General features: G+C 50.7%; 2 long non-coding RNA genes across 3 annotated transcripts; one reads left to right on the plus strand and one right to left on the minus strand.

Moving 5' to 3' along the window:
* The first annotated feature begins 336 nt into the window (after window positions 1-336).
* Window positions 337-14,918, plus strand: LOC135580703 (uncharacterized). Its single transcript, XR_010475646.1, has 2 exons — window positions 337-657; window positions 11,657-14,918. It is a non-coding gene; the product is annotated as an uncharacterized LOC135580703 (long non-coding RNA).
* LOC110357429 (uncharacterized) lies at window positions 12,578-19,512 on the minus strand. Of its 2 annotated transcripts, none has more exons than XR_010475644.1 (2): window positions 18,257-19,512; window positions 12,578-17,585 (listed from the first exon to the last, which is right to left on the minus strand). It is a non-coding gene; the product is annotated as an uncharacterized LOC110357429 (long non-coding RNA). The 2 variants fall into 2 exon arrangements; XR_010475645.1 differs by having other exon boundaries at window positions 18,175-19,512.
* Window positions 19,513-20,708: the final 1,196 nt, after the last annotated feature.

The following is a 20,708-nucleotide window of genomic DNA, read 5'->3' on the forward strand; positions in this document are numbered from 1 at the left end:
GTTCATCCAGGTTAGTCATTTCTTCCTGACTTGACATGCCTGGTCACTGGCTAAAATCCTCAACAAATTTGCTTCTCCCCTCCCCCTCTTGTTTAGATTATTAATTACACCTCCTGTTACACTACACTGTGGTCTGAATAGATTCAGTTGTGATTCTCCTGAAATATGCATACTGTAGGAGCAGATAGCAGCATATAATCATTTAACATATGAATGCTGTCAAACAGTTTAATTAAATCTGAAATTGTTTGCCTTTGTGCCCTGCACTAACTCGTTTTGACTGCAGAAAGTGAGCCTGGCTCCCAGAGACAAAGAGCAATTGCAGCCCAGCTCTTTGTCTACTCTCTTTGCATAATTTCCTGAACCCTGCCCTGTTCCACCTGCTCACTAATGTTAAGCTTATTTATGAATAATTTATACGCAGCCCACTCTGCAAATGTACCCTGGCAAGGATACTTTTGGAGGAGCTATGGGAACAAGACACTCATCATGTATGTTCCCCTCGAGTCTGTAAGACCCGGAGTCCAAATACTTCATCAGCCCTTCCCGACCCTTCTCTGAAACACCAACATGCAAAAGCACAAATGCCTGGTCCTCGCACCAGCACCCCCACCCTGGGCTGCTGGAAATTCAAGCACTCTTTTGGGGGGATGGCAGGTAAGTCACAATTTTTGTTTTAATTATTTTTTTTAATGCAGAGGACGGCAGGATGGCTGGGAAGGATGGCTGGGCAGGATAGCTCAGCAGGATGGCTGGGCAGGATGGCTGGGCAGGATGGCTGGGCAGGATAGCTCGGCAGGATGGCTGGGCAGGATGGCTGGGCAGGATGGCTGGGCAGGATGGCTCGGCAGGATGGCTGGGCAGGATGGCTGGGCAGGATGGCTGGGAAGGATGGCTGGGCAGGATAGCTCAGCAGGATGGCTGGGCAGGATGGCTCGGCAGGATGGCTGGGCAGGATGGCTCGGCAGGATGGCTGGGCAGGATAGCTCAGCAGGATGGCTGGCCAGGATAGCTCAGCAGGATGGCTCAGCAGGCTGCTCACTGCTATGGGGTGTTTGCCCCTCTGGGGTGTTTCTGCCGCACTCACAACCCCGACCTTGTGGCTCTGGGAGGAAGCGCGTGGTTCCTGGAAAACATTGTTCCTGTGCTTGTTTGTTCCGTGGCCTCCCAACAGCCGCCCGAGAATAAGCAGAATAAAGGGCAGCATACAGGAGCCGGCTCCCGTAGAGGTGACCTGGGGCAAACAGGACAGCACGGCCCGGACGAGCCCCTCCAGACCTTCCCGGCACCGCCTGCACAATCACCCCTACCCATAGAATCGTAGAATAGTTTTTGTTGGAAGAGACCCTTAAGATTATAGAGTCCAACCATTGACTTAACACTGGCACTAAACCATGTCCTTAAGAACCTCATCTCTGAAGGTGACACACACAGACAGGTACACCAGGTGTGGACAGGGTTCCCACATGGAGCACTTCAGGCACCGTGGGGTTTCCTACAAGGCAGAACCCAACAGAGGCCCCTCCACCCACTGGTATTTCCCACCAGTTCCCCAGGTTTGCTGTTGAAGAACCATTTGGTGTTTTTCAATGATCTCTTCAGCCATCCCCCAAAAAGCTGTCTCAGTCACGTCTTTGTACCTTGACCACCAATTACTTTCACTCACAAGGTTTTACAGGCCAGCCAGGAGCCCTGCAAGCAGCAGTGCTGGTCCCTGCCAGGGAACAGACACCCCCTGTGCCCCTCAGCCCTCCAGGCACCCCTTTTTGCCCAGGGGCTCCAGGGTGACAGCGGTGGCTGGGACACGACCCTGGCACAGCTGTGCCAGTGCCTGCCTGAGCCAGGGAGTATCAGCACATCTTGGCGTGCGCAGCGATGCATTGTACCAAAAATAGGGCTCCCCCCACATTGTATTGTTACGCAAACATGTTCTGGGAGTAAATCAAACTCCCTGGGATTTTCCAAGCCAACTGTCTGGGATTTCTCGAGGTCATTTCACCCCAGCTGCCGGCCACACTGAGATCCCAAAGCACAAAGCAGCCCTGGGAAAGGGTGTCCCAGAGGGGTTCTCCCCATTGCTGGCCTGCCCCAGTGGGCAGAGGTGATGCCGTGGGTCTCATTGAGCTGCTGTTGAAGAAATTAAAGTTTCTGTTTCTGCCACCAGCACGAGCAGAGCTGCTGGCCACCCCGAGCACACACATTTCCTCCTGGTCCCCCAGGTATCCCCACGACCACCCCTGGGGTTTCAGACTCTGCTGGTGCTGCGCCTCCTGGGACACTCGCTCCAGGCAGGCACAGCCAAAAGGAAAAAAAAAGCCTGTCTGCTGAGCAAAAGGTCCAGGAGGAGGAAAAATAAACACAGGAAAAGCCACAACATTCAAGAGGATTGCTGGATACTTAAATGATGCCAATGTCCTTAAAAGCTGCTTGTGCTTGCAAAAAAATGCTTCAGAAATGGCATAAATTTTTCATCAGATAAAATATTAGCAGACAAGATAGTGTCACAGACAGTTTCTATCTCTGGCAGTCTTAACAGCACTGCTGATGTGGTGACCTCCAGCCACAAAGCTCCCAGGCTCTCAAATGGCATGGTCATATCCTTTGAGAGATGGGGAAACTGAGGCATGAGTGTGCACCAGTTTTTCCCACTAAACCAGGAGTGGGTAGGAACTGCTCCTGGATGCTGGCCTGGCACCCCATCCTGCCCCCTCCCAACCCATCCCCATCCCAACCCATTCCATCCCACCCCAACTCAACCTATTCCATTACAACCCATCCCACCCATCCCACTCAATCCTGTCCCACCTCATCATCTCATCTCATCTCATCTCATCTCATCTCATCTCATCTCATCTCATCTCATCTCATCCCATCTCATCCCATCTCATCTCATCCCATCATCATCCTATCCCACTCCATTCCAACCCATTCCAACCCATCCTATGGCTCTCCATCTCCTGGCCACAGCGGATGACAACCCACCGTGCTGGAGACCCTCAGGGCATCCTGCATCCACTCCAGATGTTGCGCCAGTGCAGAGGGAGGGACTCACAGCAGCTCTTGTGTACTTGGGAGCTCTGCGAGGAAAGCCTGGATGCGACCCAATGCTGCACAGCTCCTGCCAAATGTGCACCCAAAACTTCTGTTTTCCAATGCAAAAAGAGCTGCTTCATGTTATTTTTTGTGTAGCGTATGAATGGGAGTACAGAGGTATTGGGAAGGACTCTTGTTCCCAGTAATTGCTGGTCTGACATGGACAAGCGACTCCTTAAAATATTGCCAAAGCTATTGGAACTGTTACTGATAAAAGTCAAGAAGCTGGGAAAACAAACTAGACCAGGCTATTTTTAGAAGCAGTGGCATCTGGACAGCATGAGAATTGCTTTTACAAACTTAGTACAGCTGATGTTTCAACAAAAAGTTTGCTGGCTAAGCTGAAATCCCCCAGCACAGCCACCTAGAGAAACAGCCACCAGCACCAACCAGTGACACAAACACAGGCGAGAAAAAACCTGTGGCCAAGTGTTGCTCGGGGTCACCTAAAACAGAGACACAAGGCTCCTCCCCGGCAGCCAGTGCTCAGGGAGGTTCAGGCTGAGGTTTTGTCCTGATGCTGCTGACCGCGGTAGGTGGGGACATCTCCTGTGTCCCTTGGCAGATGTGTCACACCACGGTGCCACCGCAGCTCTGCTTCAGGTGGATTGGGAAGGGAAGGCTGTGCGAAGCTTGCAGCCTAACAAGCAAACACCATTAGCATTTCAAGTAGGCAAACTATTTAAAAACCAAGTGCTGATGATTCCTGACCCCAGACATTTTTGCCTGCTGGTATTTCTGCAGCAGCCAAGCCTGGGAGAGTGAGAAGCCCAGCAAGTGCAGTGCTGCACTGCCTGGTACGGGGACACACTCGTCTCCTGTCCAGAGAGCCATTTCAGTTGTCAAAGGAAACCAGACACTGCCCAGAATGTATTTTCTCTCCACCCATGCAAGGAATCTCTTTGCTGATACATCGCTCCTCTTTTTATATAGCAACGATTTGGATTTGAAATCAGCCTCCGACTAGCTCCAGAGGTGACTGAAGGGGTGCTGGCCTGAACCAGTGATGTTTGAAGAACAACTAACACATCTTCCCCATGCAGACTTGTCCTTGGGCAAAGCCCAGGGCAAGGAATGAGGAAGGTGGGGAGACCCAGCTGGTGGATGGGCAGCTCCAGGGGCTGCAGCCCTCCCCATCTGCAGGGCAGCAGGACGGCCGGTGCCATTATCCCTGCAGCATGTTGGACTGTGTGCCGTGGGTGCTGAGTGAAGGCCTTGGACCCTTTAGCTGCCTACCCTAAACCCAGATACCTGCCTGGATGCCTGTGTGCCCTGAGAAGCGGGGTGGTGCCCTCATAATCCGTCAGCGAAGCCTTTCAATGGAGCTGTGTAGTCAGGGCTGATGCCAGGAGTCTGAGGAACAGCAGATTTGCTACTGTGGGTGCTCATGGGTTCTGAGCCCCAGTTTGATGCATCCCCACTAGCTCCATTGCCTCCCTGCACCCCTTGGCTGGCCACAGGTCCTTTCCAAAGGTTGTTGAAGGCAGCATGAGCTGTCTTGCCATGGCCAAGGCTTCCCAAGTCTATATTTAATGAAAAAAGCTCTGCTTGATAACTAGACAGGGTGCTTGGACGTGGACAGGCCCCTCAGAGCCAGCACACCCGGTTTGCAGCCCCTCAGCAGCAGAAGGAGCAGGCGCAGGGAAAGGGGTCGGGAAGCGGGGAGGGGTCTGGGCACAAAATGTCCTTTGCGTGACCCAGACACACGGTGGCCGCAGCATCCCCAAGAGACTTGTTGAGTCTCTGTCCCCTTGCTCGGTAAGGGAAAGGGGAGACAGAGCAAAGCTGGCACTCCCCTTCCCCACATTGTGTTTGCTGCGGTTCCTGTTATTCATTGTTTGTATTTGGACAACCACTGGGTACTGGTGAAAACACTCGGAGCCCAGACTCACAGAGTCTCATATATTTCAACACCAATGATTATTCATCCAAAAAAATTCAGACCAGAATGTGATATTCATTATTTGCTACTCTTCAGTCTCCTGTTTAAAATGTTCTCAGTCCAGGAGCAGGAACAACCGCCCTGTGCCCAGTCGGGCACACAAACACTCGTGGCAGAGCTCACCGACAGTGCCCTGGCAGAAAGCACCCAGCTTTGCTCAGGAACCCTTCTCTTCCCCAAAAGAGTCTCCATTTGCTACGGTTGTTAACTCTGTCTCCACTGTTAATCATTAGAATAGAGGATTTATTCTTTATCTTCTGTTTACGTTGGAGGACATGATTGTTTCCCAGGCTCAGCAGTGCACATGGGGACTTCATGAGCAGGAGTGATGTTGTCCCAAGGAGAAGGTTCCAGCTGATGGGGAAAGCCCCTGAGGAGGAGCTGGGTCCCACACTGGGGCGAGGGATGCTGGCCTGACTGGAAGGCAAATGTGGAGCTGGTTTTGGGGTCGGGGCTGCTCTGTTGAGCAGGAGGTCAAAGTATTTTCCTGAACTTCTCTGCCTGCACATGGGGGAAGAGCATGAAAAGAGTGATGCAGAGCAATGATGCACTGCTTTGTAGACCTCTGCTTTTTCCTGTACACCCTTTGCAATGGCAGATCTGCCCCAAAATGAGTGTGACACGAGCTGACAGCACAAGGAGATGCGGATGAGAGCAGCCATGGCTCAGCTCCATGTTGTTCGTGGGCCTCCAGCATCCCTACACGCATGGCACAAAACTTCGGAAGCTCACTCCAGTCCTGCAGGTCCAGTATAAAGGACCTGCAGTTTCAGAGCTGCACACAGCGCTGGTCACTAGACGGAGCCTGAACAGAGGAAGAAGGGCAGCAGATGCCCATCCTGGTGCTATAATTGAATTATCAGCCCAGACTCCACCAGAGGATGTCCTGAAGAGCCCTTTGTCAGTAAGATTTGCTATCGGATCAGTTGCCTGCCCTGATTTTGCATCCTTATTGATGCCCGATGTGTGGGGAGGAGCTGTGCCACTCGCTCTCCTGGGGCCACTCCTGATGGCAATGCTCAGTCAGTTCCTGAGAGCACATTTGAGCTCTGAGTAGAGGGAACAGTAACCCAGCCGAAATATCACACTAAAAATAGGCTGGTGTCTGGATGGAAGCACACCATGGTTAGCTGGGAGTTTTGCATCCCTGAGAAAGCCTGCGCTCCTGTTTTTTATCCACTTTCCCCCTCTCCCTCTGGAGACACCCTGGGCATTAACCAGCAAATAAATGGCTTGACATGGGACAGCATTGACTTTTGTGATCAGCCTTCATGAAATGTGGTTCGGTAGCTCTTGCAAGAATCAAGCCAGCTGCCAGTATGGCCCAGAATAAGTGAGATGTTGCAGCAGGGCTGTGGGGATGGACAGGTGAAATGCCTGGGCCAAGGAGCACAACCCAGGCCATTGTGGGGGCACTGCCGAAATGGGGGTGCCCAGGAGGGAGCCCAGGATTGGTGGCCCTAGGGAACTGCAGCGCTGCTGAGCTCTGAGGATGCTCCTAAGGGAGGAAAATCAAGAAAAGGCAATTTTGGGAAAGTGTTAGTGTGCAGACAAAGAGAAAAGGAGCTCATCTCAGGATGCTTAATTTTAGCAAAGAGTCAGCCTAGCAAGTTTGTGAGTGCTTGTTCAGGAGCATCTATAACTTGCCCTGATTTAACTTGGCTGGTTTGGGTTTTTGTGAAACTCCTTCCTGAGCTGGAAAAGCTGAACTCCAGATTAACCAGAATCTGCTGCTGCAGTTGCTTATGTCAGTTTATGGCACTTGAGCTCATGGATGAAGTCTGTGCAGGACCTCACCCTTGTGGCTTCCCCATATGGAAAGCCCTGGCTTTTCACTGTTCAAAGGGAAAATAAAGATCAAGGTGGATGCAAAGCAGCATAGATTGCCTAATTTCTCATTTGGACAGCCTGAGTCTGCCCGTACCTGTTAGCTTCCATCCAGGACCTCTCCTGTCCTAGTGGTGCCCAATGTTGGACCAGTCCCATTAGTTTGTCTCTCCCAGCAGCATCCCTGGAGTTGCCTGCAAAGCTCTTCTCACCAAGGCTCATGCAATTAAACATGACGGAGGTGTATTAAGATTTCCCAAGCAGCAATTCAGGTGCTTCCTACCTTTCCAGAACCTGCCTTTGAAATCTTACCCAGTGCAACGGAGAGATTTCTGCACCCAACAGCATGCCTGCAGTTTCAGCATCTGTTGGATCAGAGACTACTGTTTCCTCGAGATGGTGCCTTGCTGTCACCAAATATTATTGCTGGTGGAAAAAGTAGTTTGTTGCTCGCTAAAGAAAAATAAATCCTTGACCCTTTACAAGACCTGTGCAGTAGTGGCGCCGTTGACTCCTTGTGAAAGTGTGTGGGTGGGAAAATAGTCTACACTGACTTTTCTGCTGGCTATGCGAGCTGTGCAAGATGTACAGCCTTTCAATAGATGCCTGATAACGCTCAGCTACTCCTCTACTCACAGTCTGCAAGCCCCTGAGGAAACACCAACTTCAGGCATGAAATTAGAGTCTCCCACTCATTATTTGCAAAGGACGTGCCTTTCACAGCCAAGTGGCCTCTATTTGCTTGGGGAGAAACATGTGCTTATCTCTTATTTATGTGATTTATTTCTTGAGATTAATGCATCAAATTGGCTTGCTCCCAAGCTCTCAGTAAAGTCTCAGTTTTCATGGGACTGTCCTGAACCACACAAAGTTTCACTGCTTGTTTTCTGAAGCTAAGAGGAGGATTTTTATCTCAATCATAAAGCAGAATTTGGGGGTTTTGCAGATGTAAGGCAGCCAGCATTGTTTTGATCTGCAAGCAAATGATAGCCTTCTCCAAGTTCAAGGAGGGCTATTAAATCAGTCCTGTGGAGATAGAGCAAACAAAAACAGATGGAGCAAAGGAGTAAAAAGGGAATGTTTCTATGCATATAAGAAGGCACGAAAGCAAAGCAGGGGAGGCAAGTTAATGATCGGTTAATCAGAGGTGTTTACTTTTACATGCCACTGGGGTAAATAGAGCCATGTTGTCCCTCCAGTCTGCTCTTGTTTATAAATATACAATAACATTTAGAGCTGAGCTGGCTGGACTCCCCTGGGTGCAGGCTGGAGAAGCCAGACAGGTCTTGTCTTCCATCCCTGTGTTGGACAAACCCTTCTTCCAGAGCTCTGCTGCTGCAAATCCACCTTCTAGCTCTGCGTTTGCAACTCCCTGTGCTGGGAAGACACAAGCCCATCTTCCAGTGCAGCTCCCAGAGATGCCCCCCTGGTGATGCCCCAGTGGAGATTCCCCATTGGAGATGCTCTGGCAACATCTTTCCCACCCGATTCATGTGGATACTTGAAGACATTCCTTTGCATCACTGGGCTTGGAGCTGCAGCAGGTCCCAGAGCCCTGTTGGCGCTTTACAACAGCCTGAGCACATACAGGGACCAACAGGCTCATCTTTGTGTCAGCCAGCCCACCATGCCGACAGTCAGAGCAAGGATTTGAAGTCATTGGTGTTATTGACTGCAATGTATAGTTATCCTTCAAAGAAATCACATTTCACATAAAAAATCAAGTTCCTATAAATGCAGTGTACATATATATAATTCCTATAGATGCTATAAAGTTCCTGTGAATGCTACTATTCAGTGAGAACCAACAGAAGAAGTAGAACAGCAAAAAAATACCAGGTGACTAATTCACCACAGCCGACAACTTAGTGAATTTTTTTGTCCTGGATTTATTGATCGCCACAGACAAATCGAGACTATGTTCCATTTTTTTCAAGGTTCTGCCCTGGCTCTCGGGGCTCACCTGGTTTGCAGTCAGCACAGCGTGCTGTGGGTTTGAACGTGACCCTCCACAAGGACATGCCATGTAGGGTTTGCCTGCACACGAATTTGCACCAGCTTAAATACACAGATGCAACTTCTTGTACAGACACGACCATGGTGGTTTAAAGCACACTTTTTTTTTGTGGCTTACTTAAAACCCACTCTCAAACAATTTGAACTGGACATATTCTAGCACAGAGTAAGACATACTGATGCTCACATAGGTTTTTTCCCACCTTAGATGTTGTATCTGTAGGTTAATCACTTCCATTCCATGTGTGTCCTTAGAGTTATATCATGTGGAAAAAGATGCATTGAATCTTAATTACATTTCTATGAATAATCACTGACTTTTATTATTATTTTGTTAAATAATTCTGTTGACATATTTTTGCCAGAAATTGCATAGAAGGCAAGAAGTTCCGGTTCTGTAAATGGTCAATGTAAATACCAAGGACTATTCATTCTTATTTTCATTACTAAAACCATAATCCCATAATGATGGAAAGGAATACTGTGGGAGTAAATTGGTTTACATAGGAATACGTTTGCAGGAAGTTTTTGTTGACAGTGTGCACAGGGCTGACAAACATATCTTCCCATTTGCATCTGTCCCAAAGGGGGACCTGCAGAGCCCTTAGGAAAATTAAAAATAGTCAAAGGGGCATGAGTTGCATGTTTCTGAGAGGCAAGCAGTTCTGGTTTGCTTGGTGTTTCCTATAGAAAATAAATAATGCTCTGGTTGGCAAGGATGCTGGCTCTTGTCATCACACTGCTGGCATTTCAGGCTCATATCAAGATTAGCACAGGATAAATACTGGAAAAATGTAATCACTAATTATTATGCAATGAAAACCAAAATGCCAAACTTTGCACAGAACCTTATTCACAACAAATTATACAACCAGCTGTAATCAAGGTCATTTCAATCTGAAAGCATTTTCTATTGAAATCCACAACAATATTCAAGCCCCATTCATTGCCCAACGCTGAGGAAGCCACAATTGCTCTTGTGTGTCTGGATGCCCTGGGGTATGGGGGCCAGGCCCCACAAAGATGCACCCACCAAAGCCCCCCAGCCCGCCTGGGAGCCGCCGAGGAAACCAGCACAGCCTGCACATCTCAGCCTTTTTATCCTGGATGTCAGACCCAAGCATGACTCACACATTTCCAGAGCTGCCGTTCCCTCCCGCCGCGTTTGCTCTGTCCCTTGCCCCTGCCGCAGCTTCGGGCGGACACACACTTTGCTCTGCTGCTGGTGTTTTAAGTAGAGGAGGCCCTTGGGACCAAGGTCACTCTTACTTCATGGACTTCACATATGATGTCACCTGTACCCACACCACAGGGTCCAGCCCCTGGGGTTTGGAGCTGGATATCAGTGCTGGGGCTCAGCTGGTCTCAGGGAAATTTGTCTGGGGCTCAAGCTTTTGCAAGGGTGGTTTATCCTTGGTGTTGCTTAAGCTACAGAGAGCAGCAGGGTTTCTGCAGGGACAACCAGCAGCAAGCAGGCGAGGTTTAGGTTGGACATTAGGAAAAGGTTCTTCACCCAGAGGGTGGTGGAGCACTGGAACAGGCTCCCCAGGGAGGTGTCACGGGCCCAAGCCTGGCAGTGTTCAAGAAGCAGTTGTACAATTTCCTCAGACACGATGTGAGTTTTGGGGTTGTCCTGTGGAGGGACAGGAGTTGGACTCAGTGATCCCTGTGGGTCCCTTCCAACTCAGGATATTCTATAATTCCAAGGGCAGGAAATCTGCTGGCAAAGGGTCACAAGCCAGGATGGGGATGCTCAGAAACCTGCTGCTCGGCACATGGAGGACTGCAAGAGATGGTTTTGTATTTAAGGCTCGGGCTGAGGCCCCCAGAGACTTGAGCTCAGCCACCACCAGCCTCCAAGCAGAGCTCTGAACTTGCATTTCCCACCCGCACAAGGCGACAATTGCACTTTCTCAGCATCTGCCATGAGCAGGATGGTCCCCCACAGCAGCTGTGGCATAGACTCACTGCCCCACTATAAAAGGCAGCCAAAAATGTAAAAAATGTTGTCTGTGCTTTCCTAAATAAATGCTGAGGCTTTGCTAGACAAGACCTAGCAGTTGTCCCCACAGTAGCACCATAAGTAACTGTGCAAACTCCTCAGTGCGATTTAATTCCTTTTCTGGAGTGACTAACAACTCTGTTATTCCCATCTGACCACTGCAGACATCCTGCCACGCAATTGTGTTAAACTGTGAGGCGTGAAAGATAACCAGGCCTAAACTTAAACCATCCAGCACATTTTTAATATTAGCACAGGAAAGGAGTGAACTCCTCCTGGGTGGAATTCACTCTTCTTGAGCAAGCAAGAAAAACCAGCCCTCAGTACTGTACTGACAGCAGTGATGTGCTGGAAATTATTTGTTTTTTTTACTTTGTGAGCCCCTGCCATAGCCTGTTTTGATTGCCTGGCCCAAGTCGAGCCTGTTGTGTGCAGGGACCCGTCCTGCTGCTGGGCACAGGGTGGTGAAGAGGGTGCCAACATGGGCATCGCATTGCAAATGCAGCCGCAGAGTTATTCAAAGGACAGGCAGGTTACGGACACTAAATGGGAAGAACAGATGCCCTCTGTGTGAAAAACCTGGTATAAACTGGAGCCTCATGGTATCTTTGGCTGTGGGTGAAAAAGCGTTGCAGCAAGGAGGGCTGCACCAAGCCGCAGCAGGGATATCAGCAGGTCCTTTGGCTATAATTGGATGGCTGCTCTGTTTTCATTCAAATATAGTTTTCCATTAAAAAAAAATAATTCCCTGGACTTTGCCACTGTGTCTTTTTCAGAGAACGAGCTCCAAAAGCAAGTCAGCCTCAGACAAGCGGATGTTTCTTTGCAGAGCCCTGAGGGCAGCTCGGTGTTTTGGGACACAGCACGTACCCGCTGCCTTGACCCCTCCACCCCACTTGGGGCAAGAGGAGTTTGCTTGCTCCGGCAGCACTCACAGGAGAAGGACTCAGCTTCAAGGAACACAAAATCTGACCTGAAATGTGACCTGACGAGCCTGCAATGTCGCTGCAGAGTTCCAGCTGTGCTGTGCCTTGCAGGGACATGCAGAGTCCCCGCACAGGCTGCGTCCTGAGCACGGGACCCCTTATCTCCGCTGCTTCCCGCTGGATATCGGCGCCAGGGGGCTGCTGATGGAGACTCCGAGTGATGGACACTGCCTGCACTACTCGGTCACTCGGTGCTTTCCCTGTAGGTCCCACTGGCCTCGCTGACCCTGGGGAGCCCCACGGCTCTGGGATGGGGTGACGGGTGTCCTGCCCACAGGGCAGAGCAGCCATGGGGCCCAGAGTGGATCAGTGCACACCAGTGCACACCAGTATAGCCCGAGCCCTCGTCCCCCCAGCTCCCAGGTGGGATTTTTGCACTCTTGTGCTCCCTCTGCTGGTCCTCAGCCCAGCACCGCTCCGGCACGGCGCTGGCACTGCTCCGGTGACACCAAACCCTTGGGCCACCCCTGTTCTCCAGGGCCAGCAAAACCCCAAAACATGTCTCAGAGCCAGCCTGCAGTAAAGGGGAGGTCCCTGGTGCCAGCTGGGCAGTGGGGTGCTGGTGGGCAGAGCATCACAGGGTCCAGACAGGATCCACACATCCTGGGAAACGGCGTAAAAACCTTCCCTCAAAATAGAAGCTTTAACAAATGCTATTGGGAGTGATACCATGACACATGGTTATGAAGAAGATTACACAAACCAGACTGGTACCGCACGGATCACTTTATTAAAGTCACACATGGGCATGGAGAGAACATTGTGGATTTGTCAACCCATTCTTTACAAACACAGTGTATGGCTTTTCGCACCAATACCTCCACAGCTTGCACTGTTTGTGTTACCTGTGCAACAGCCACCACCATCAGAGGTGACCTGCTTTGCTCTGGCATTGCAGGGGTACAGCTGGCCACCAACATGCCACCAACAGAGCAGGAGGACACCAGCACAGAGCAAAGGCTGCAGCTTGGCTCAGCAGCCACCGGCCACTATCCTGCCAAAGGACACAGGGAAGCACTGAATCAGACTAGGCCATCGCAGTGCAAGGTCTGGTTTGCAGGCTGTGCTCCTGTTTGCATGCAGTTCTCCTGCATTTTTCATCTTGGCAAAACTTGCCAGCTTTATTAGAAAGCGGGTTGTTGCTTCAAGGCTGCTTTCTAGCAGTTATTGCCAACTAGGGAGAGAGGTGCGGGAGCTACACTCTGCACGGCGTAAATGACAACTGCCAAGACACCTTCTCTAAGGCCTCGTAAAAGCCTGGTTATGCCTCAGGCTGCCTCATCTCAGCCAGACATCTTGGAGGGTGACCTGGCACAGCAGCCCTCCTGCTCAAAGCCTCGTGTCCCTGTCCCCATCCCTGTCCATGCAGCGATGTCCAGCTGCCGCACTCACTGCCATGGTTCAGTTGTGCTCCTGGTGTTCCTGGGACTTGGAAAGGAACCACTGCTTAGCAAAGGAAGTGAAATATCTGCCTCAAGCGAGCTGAAGCCCTTGCTGTGCCCCAGGAGCAGCCCAGCACAATGAGGAGCTTCAAGGCAAGGGGAGAAGGAAGAGGATGTAAATTAAACAACAACAACAACAAAATAATGCTGTTATCCTTTCCGCACAGCCTCCTCCTTCCCAGCACCCCAGGAAGCCACAGTGACCCACTGTGCATTACCAACCGCAGAGGCTGTGCCGGGCACACGCTGCACGCTGGCCTGTGCCACCACCACCCCAAAATCTGGGCAGCTCCACGCAGGGTCCAAGTCCAGCCTTCGCTGGGGGACACGGGCAGGTCAGCAGCTCCTGACGGCGCACACTGGTGTTCAGGGTCTGCAGCCTCAGCATTTCAGAACTGCTTTCCAGAGCGAACAATAATCCTTTAAAACAAGTGTGGGGTTCCCTGAAAGTGGCTGAATTCAATGGCTGAGCCCTGCAACAAAGCCTCTTCCTGAGCGCGGTGGCTCCCTGCCCGTCGTCCTCCCCGGGGGACGGCAGAGGCGGCAGAGAGGAGGTGAGCTCTGGCTCGAGTTTGTAAACTGCGGTTGCTGGAGAAAAGAAAACCTGCCCAGAAGTTTCGGTAGGTGCCGATGCCTTCCTCTGAGGTGGTTGGAACCCAGAGGTGACCAGCACCATGAGCTGGTGCTTTTCACCAGCCCCAAGGCACCCATCTTGCTACAGGGCACCCCATCAAAGTCCCCTTGGGGGCAGCTGCCGGTGCTTCTGCCAACAACAGCTCCAAGTGCTGGGTGATGCCCCACAGACATTTCTTCTTGTGCAGAGCTCACTGTTGGTTTCTGCACATCGTGGTGCTGTTCCCATCTAAGCACCTTCCCACCCCCCAAACTCCTCCTAGGTGTTCTGCTCTGCCTCGGCAGCACTGGCAGGAGATGTCAGTGCAGACACCCACCCATGATGCCCGAGCAGTGCTGCTAAAAGGAACCGGCTGCTTCTACATTTTGTGAATTTGTTTTTGCCTGTGAGGATGTGAAACTCCACTCCATAGTGACCACGGCAGGGCCATAGCAGGCCGGGCAGGCACAGCCGGTGACCCACACCATGGGGCATTCTCCAAGTGAAGCCTCATCATCGACCCTTTCGATTTGCACAACTCACTAGGGAAAATGTTTTCCAGAGAGAAAACTTTCAGCTTTCAAAACTGATTCCTCTGCATTCTGTAGCATTTTTGCAGATGCAGATAAATGGTTAAAAACATGTAGTAGTCTCTCGTGTTAACTTTCCTCAGTATCATCGACAGCTGCTTGCCTTTCAGCGCACGAAACCGCAAAGTTGAAGTCAGTGAAACTGTAGAAGATCCAGGGCTCGGATGGTGAAACCTTCCCAGCCAGAGGCTGATAAAATGAAACAGTAAAAAGTTTTTCCATGGTTGAGAATAGCCCTGTTATCTCTCAGGGAGGCAGCAAACCTTCCTCTCTGATGAGCAGGTAAGCCGGCAGTGCCAGGCCAGGCAGTCCTGGCACGCATGTGCTCAAGGAGAATGCTACAATATATTGCCATATACCGAGAGACACAAATAAACTCCATTAATGGTGTTAATTCTTCAGTGAAATTAGTGTTGCAACTCTTCTTCAAACCAGATGTGAAAATATTCAGTTAACTCTGCAGTCCTCTAACCTCAAGCCTGAACAAAAGTGTTTTGAAGCAGATGAGAGGCAGGGGGAGGTGGAAACGGTGACTGGTTTCAGCGAAACTCATGGATTTCCCAATTCATGGTATCATTTACTGACATCATGAAACTAATTTGGGCTTTTTCTTCTGTCTCTTTACAGTTAGGTATTTTCCCCAAGAGGCTAAAAGTTTCTCTTTCTTTCAAACAATATTGGATTTCTTTCCTGTAAGGAGTACAGAAATGCAGATCTCATTCCCGGAGAAAGATTCAGAAATAATTATTTTTTAATAAAAATATTTAATTAGAAGTAGCCAGTGCAAAAGAATAAACTAAAAGGCAGCAGCTCCAATAGACCGTCTCATCGCCACCTCTCCTAAATCACGTACCAGACTGGAAAACAAAATGAGGTTGCCTTGCTCCCCTCCTCGGCTTCACGCTGTGGGTTTCCATGTCTCCTGTCTCCTCGGCATGCTCCCATAAAGCCGGGGTGCTCAGGGCCGTGCCATGCCTCACCGCTCTTACAACTACCTGAAAGGAGGTTGTAGAACGGAGGGTGTTGGTCTCTTCTCCCATGTGAAAAGCGATGAGAGGAAATGGCCTCAAGTTGCACCAGGGGAGGTTCAGATTGGATATTAGGAAAAAATTCTTCACAAAAAGGATTGTCGGGCATTGGAACAGGCTGGCCAGGGCAGTGGTGGAGTCACCATCCCTGGAGGGGTTTAAAAGACACGTAGATGAGGTTCTCAGAGACACGGTTTAGTGCTAGAGTTAGGTTATGGTTGGACCCAACGATCTTAAGGGTCTCTTCCAAGGAAAATGATTCTGCAATTCTGTGATTCTGTGCACGTGTCTGCCCAGGGAACAGGCCGGCTGGGAGGGGCTGAGCAGCGCTGAGCCAGCCTGGCGTGGGGAGCTGGCTGCCCTGGGGACACACAATTTGCAGAGGATATGAAGCTGTCCGGGAAGCAAATAGCCAAGCTGGCCATGCGAGGTGGTCACAGGTTGGGTGGTGTGAGGGAAGGTGAAATTCAGTGTGGGCGAGATGGGAGCTGCACTCGCAGTAGGAGCAACCCCAGTGCATCTGCCCCTACCCGGGGCCCGGCATTTGCGCTGCCAGAGGGGGTGACGAGCACCCACCTCCATGACAAAGCAGCACATTTTGGGCTGCTCTGTGCATCCCCCACAGGCAGGGTCCAGCCAGGGCAGGGTGCCAAGCTGCACCACTCCCAACCGTGCAGGCGGGGAAGGTGTGTCAGTAGCCGCCTCCCTGGAAGCTGATGCCTGCCGTGCTGCCATGGCTCTCCCACCGCCCTTGTAGGCTGCAACCCATGAGACACCCACCTTTGTGCCTTGCCCAGCACCCACATGGCCAAAAGACCAGGCTTTGGGCTCGGAGACCTCCTTTCTGCAAACGACCGCGACAGCCATTCTGCCAGCAATGGGAGCATTGCCTTGCTTTTGGAGCACTTAGTCTTCCTTCCCCAAGCAGAGATCTCCCTGCCCCTCCCTCAAAAACCACTAATTGTTTCTCACATTTCTCAGCATCCACTAAAATATATAATAGTGGGCGAACTCAGACACTGTCTGCGCTTTTTAAATTGTGCAGCCCACATGGCGGATGGGGATCTGCGGTCCGCAGCAGCTTGGACACACGTGTGTGTTTCTGCAGGCAGCTCTGCTCTGTCCCGTCACACGCGGTGGTGTGTCCCCCAAAGGTACCATCTGCAAACAGACCCATTCCCAGCAGGACCGGCTCTGGGGCTGGCATGGGGCCCGATCCCGCACCCCGTCCTAAGGGCAGCCCCGGGTTCCTGCCTGCACCTTCTCCTCGCTGCCTGCACGCCTGCCTGCCATTCCCCTGAGAGCAACGTCTTATTGCGCCCGTTTCACTTGACATTTCATGAAAGCACGGATGAGCACTGAGAGCAGACACAAGCACTAATTTAGGAAAAGTACTAATTAAACATATTCTGGGTGGTCTCATTTTGGTGTTCTGCCTTTGGGGTTAGACTGGTTTTGCTGCTGCTTCCTTCTCTCCCACGTTTTCTCCTCTCTCGCCTTTCCCAGTGCATTTCCACCTACAGCCGTCCCCACAGGGGATTTGCACAGCGGCTGTCCTGGTGCCTGGGGGTCGCAAAGCCCCACTGGCTGCCCTTCGCAGGAGTTCATCTTCACGTCCCCGGCCTGAGTTGTACCTTTCCCCTGCACGCAGAGCCCTGCTCACCTGCAGCTTCACGCACAAGCCACGGCTGGTGACAGGTACAGAGACATCCACGGCTGGTGACAGGCACAGAGACATGGAGGCGTCACGAGCTCCAGGAATGACTGCAGCTTTCAGAGACAGACGTCCGGTGATGATGCTAAGCAATTGTTTCCTTATATCACTTCTTTCTCTATGAACAATGCTACAGTTTGCAGTTTTGGTGGAAAGCATAAAGCTTTTATTAGATTTCACTGGAATTGAGCCCGATGTGGCAAGTAAGTGTCTGGTCCTCTGTCCCAAATGGCACGATTTTAAGTGCATTTGCAAGCCATGGGTAGTGCAGTCATTCTCCGTGCTGCATGCAGCTTTTGGCCTCCCACACATCCAACATTTCCTCTTTGAACCTAGGACAACAGGAGAAATATGATTTGAAGCCTGTTTTGCCATTGCTTCTGTGCTGTGCATTGCTGAATTAATTCCTGCTGCAAGCTTGCAGTTTCGCACAGAAAGCCAGCTGAAAATATCAGTTTTCCTGTTATATCAGCATAACAAATACTTTTGCAAATGTCTGTTGTTGGGACATGTTTGTATTGCAAATGTCCCTGTCTAATCTACAGCTCTCTATTAAATAACACATTATCCTATCATGACATTTTGCTTTGCCAGGAGAGCACAATATTTATATGTACATGCCCACAGTACTGCTTTTCTGACAGAATACTGTATTAATGACAAATTGCAAGCTTGGTAACACAAGTCAGAATAAGTTTTAAACGTGCTGGCTCTAGAGAAGTAAGAAGCTTGTTTAGACACAGAAAAACCACAACAGCAGACAAAGTCATCGAATGCCATCTGAATAAGTATTGATCTTCAAAACTGCTAACAGCTTTGCAATCAGAAGCCGGAGAGCTGCTATAATACATAACTTCTCAGTGCTGTTTCAAATGCATGAAAGTAGCTTTGCTTTCAAGATGTGAGCAGCTCTTCACTTACAGATCAGCCCATCTTCTGCCAGTGGCACTTGCTTAAGGACGAAGCCAGAAGACATCTCCACAGCCAACACGCTGGTGCTTACCCTATAGACAGCCGTGTTTCCAGTTCTCACAGCAAGAGGAAACAAAGCAGAATGTGCTCCAGCTCTTTTTGGAGTGACCTTGATGTGCAACTCTCCTCCTGCCCCTCCGAGATCTGCTTTTTGTATTCTCCCTCCGCCTCCTCTCATGCTGCATCAAAACCTCCACAGCAGTTTCGGGTCGTGTCTCACACAGCAGCACCTTCTGCTCTGCCCTCCTTTCTGTGCTTGCTGTATTTGATGCAACCATGGGGAGAGCTCACGCTCCAGCCAAGCTTTCAAACCCAAAAGGGCTGGAAATATCCAGGGAAATGCATCCAAGCCAACCCAGGGCTCTGCACAAGCCCTGGTCGCAGGAGCGATGCGAAGGGTTTGCCTGAGACAGGCTGGAGTATCTCACTCTTCCCAGTCTTGAATTTAGTTAGAATATTTTACAGGCAATTTTCTATCGAGATGTCAGCTGCACTATCAACCCACCCCCTCCCCTGCACATAATCAAAATATTTTGATAACCGAAAAATGTCAGGCAATAGAGCAAATTTTGCAGTAAATAAATAGAGCAAATAACTGTGAAGACAAGGAGGGGAGGAGTGGGGAGCTGGTGCCTCTGCAGAAGGTTTCCATCCCCGAACAACAAAAAGAACTTTTGAAATTACTGTTTTGACAAAAACAGTTATTTTCTGCAAAAATACCGCCCCTCTAGTGGAAAAAGGAGGTGGGTGGTAGGGAAGCTCATGCTGCTGGTTCACACCTCTCTGCTTTGGAGGGCCAGCGCTCCCTCGGCGAGCTCGGCACAGCCCCACGGGACAGACCAAACCACCCTCTGTAGCAGAGAAGTAGTGAATAGATGAATCGCTTGGCAAACGAGCCCTCAGCCAGATACTAAACATATACCAAATACGTGTGACAAATTGCAATGACAAGGTTGCACTGGCAGGCTGCATGGCGGGTAATGAAATCCCTGTCCAGACAGTGCTACACTCTGGGCACTCTTTGAGCCAAGAGAAGGCAAGAGGTGCTGCCAAAAACCCGTTGGAGTGACCACCACACCCATTTTCCACACTGTGGCAAGCGGCCGAAGCTGCTACGAACACTGGCAGTGCCCGGAAAGCCGAGGTTGGGACTGTCATGCTATGTGCAAAGCTGGGGAAAATTGCAAACTGCCAGGGCTGGTGCATGGGGTCAGATGAAGGAGATTCATTATTAAAAAAAAAACCAACCAAACAAAGAAAACCAAACCCACACAACAAAACAAACAAACAAAAACACAAACAAAACCCTCACAAAACCCCAAAACAAACACAAACCACAAACAAACATACAAACGAAAACAACCCTTGGGTCTGCCTGCAGTGGACTGAAGCACCGGAGGACAGGTTAGTGCAGAAGCCGGAGCTTAAGATGGTAGTTTACTGCACTGCATGGTGCAATGCAATAAATGAAAGCCATGGCTCCCTGTTCTGCACATGGGGGAACCAAGAGGTGCTGTGCTCCCCGCCACTGTCCTGAGCTGCTCACCCGCCCCGCTGTGCCCTGCACAGCCCTGCAGGCACAGGGACCCTCGTTCCATGCCAAACCCCAGTGCTGGGATGCAGTTTGGGGCTGGGATGCAGTTTGGCACTGGGATGCGGTTTGGGGCTGGGATGCGGTTTGGGGCTGGCCAGATGCTCACCCAGAAAGAGATGCAGTTTATTAGCCCAACTGGTGTGGCAAGTTTCCCGGGTGGGCAGTGGGGGGTGGCAGAAATCATAGAATAGAATCATGGAATAGTTTGGGTTGGAAGGGACCTTCAAAGCTCATCTCACCCAACCCCCTGCCATGAGCAGGGACATCTTCACCAGATCAGGTTGCTCAGAGCCCCGTCCAGCCTGGCCTGGGATGTCTCCAGGGATGGGGCATCCACCACCTCTCTGGGCAACCTGGGGCAGCGTTTCACCACCCTCACACAAGGCTCTCACTACAACAGGAAAGCCAGGACAGTGCAGGCAGCACAGCTCACAAACCCAGGGGTTACTTTTGAAGAGAAGCCCTTTTTCCCCTCTGATGTCCCTTGTCCCACCAAAGGGCACATCACCTCCAAGCTTTTTGCTTTATTCTCCTTCCACTTGCAGACGGCGAAGGCGAGCCTGGCGTTTGGGCTGGCACCGGACAAACAGAATTGGGTCTCTTCAGAGGAATTATCCTGCCTTCGCTGCAAACCCGACACACAGAGACGGTGCCCACAGCTTGTTCCTGCACAAGGAGCAGAAGCACTTCAGCGGGCTGTGTTTAATACGTGCACTGCAGGGGCATTTATTATTTTAACTGGTTCCATAGCTGCCACCTCTACAAAGGCATCGCTTTTTGACTATCTGACAAGCCCCAACCTGGCCAGGTGTCTGTACCCCGCGGGCAAGGGAAAACCAGCAGGTCTTGGCACCTTTTCCACTTTCTCTGGAGCAAATGGTGGATGTGG

Source organism: Columba livia, chromosome 12, assembly GCF_036013475.1.
Source record: "Columba livia isolate bColLiv1 breed racing homer chromosome 12, bColLiv1.pat.W.v2, whole genome shotgun sequence".
NCBI classification, from domain to species: domain Eukaryota; kingdom Metazoa; phylum Chordata; class Aves; order Columbiformes; family Columbidae; genus Columba; species Columba livia.